Source organism: Echinops telfairi, unplaced genomic scaffold (assembly GCF_000313985.2).
Source record: "Echinops telfairi isolate 266 unplaced genomic scaffold, ASM31398v2 ScPeMD7_655;HRSCAF=1070, whole genome shotgun sequence".
Lineage (NCBI taxonomy): Eukaryota > Metazoa > Chordata > Mammalia > Afrosoricida > Tenrecidae > Echinops > Echinops telfairi.
Genome location: NW_022104553.1, coordinates 23626735 through 23628215, shown reverse-complemented (window position 1 = coordinate 23628215; position 1481 = coordinate 23626735). Strand labels below are relative to the sequence as shown.

General features: G+C 42.2%; 1 protein-coding gene across 8 annotated transcripts in view; it reads left to right on the top strand.

Annotated features, from left to right (window-relative positions):
• LOC101639446 (zinc finger protein 343-like) overlaps window positions 1–1481 on the top strand; it is a 13654-nt gene that overhangs the window by 9372 nt on the left and 2801 nt on the right. The window lies entirely within an intron of this gene.

Sequence of the window (1481 nt, the reverse complement as noted above, 5' to 3'; positions counted from 1 at the left end):
CGGCCTGTACATAACCTGGAGCGGATGATGCGTGGTTCAGTGGCACTGGTCCAGCTCTTTACCAGGCTGCCTGGTCTCCCGCCGGAAGACTGAATGGCCTGCAAGTCTGAGCTTGTGCCCGTTCTGCTTGTTCCTACCACATTGGACTCATACGGTATTTGTCCTTTTGGGCTTGACTAACTTCACTCAGCATCCTATCTTCCAGATCTCTCCACAAGTTGAGGTCTTTCATCGTTGTTTTTTAGGGATGTGTAGTATTCCATTGTGTAGGTACCAGAGGGTTTTGTTAAAAAAAAATTCATTCTTCTGTTGATGGGAATTTAGGCTGTTTTTAGCTTCTTGCTATTGTGAACTGTGGTAAGGTGAGCATGGGGGAGCAAATGTCTGTTTGTGATTGGTTTCTTATTTCTTGTGGGTATATATGCCCAGTAATGGTATTGCTGGGTCATATGGTAGTTCCATTTCCATCTGTTTTAGGTTTCACCATATTGCCTTCCATAGCGGCTGTATGTATTTACAAGTCCACCAGCAGTGGATAAGAGCTCCTATCTCACCATACCTTCTCCTACATTTGCTGTTCTCAGTTTTTTTAAAAAAATCAGGCTATAGTAATGAGCGTTAGGTGGTATCTCATTGTTGTTTTGACTTCCATTTCCAGGTATTCCTAATGACCATTTCCTCATGGGTTTAATAGCCATTCAAGTGTCATCCTTTGTGAATCATCTGTTGAGGTCTTCTGCCCACCACCTTCTCCTAGGGCTGTTAGTTTTTTCTTGTTGTAAGTTTGTAAAATTCTGTAGATCTTAGTAATTAGTCCTTAGTCTGTTATGTCGTTACTAAATATCTTTTCCCAATCTGTGGACTCTCTTTTTACTCTTTGAATGAAATATTTGAATGCACACAAGTGTTTTGTTTTTGATAGGTCCCATTCATTTACTTTATCTTCCACGGAGTGTGTTTCCTTTGTTAATTCTGCTAACCCATGAATTCCCTGCACTAGGCATCCCAGCTTTGTCCCCATTTCCTCATTGATGAGCCTGATAGCTTTGGGTTTTACATCCAGGTCTTTGGTCCACGGTGAGTTTGTCTTTGTGCATGGACTGAGATAGGGGTCTTGTTTCATTCTTCTGCACGTGGACATCCAGCTTTCCCAACACCATTTATTGAAGAGGGCATCTGCTGCCGATTTAATGTTTTTGTGGCCTTTTGTCAAAAATCAATTGTCTGTATGTGGATGTTTTTATTTCTGGGTTTTCTGTCCTGATCTACTGGTCCGAGTATCTGTCATTAAACCAGTACTGTTTGACAACGGTGGCTGTATCGTAGGTTTTGAGGTCACGTAGTGCAAGGCCACCTGCTTTCTTCTTCTTCTTGAGGAGCTCTGTGCCTATCCTGGGCTTCTTCCCTTTCCAGATGAAGTTGGTAATCCTTTCTTTGAAGAGCGATGCTGGAATTTGGATTGGGATTGCATTGAATTTGTC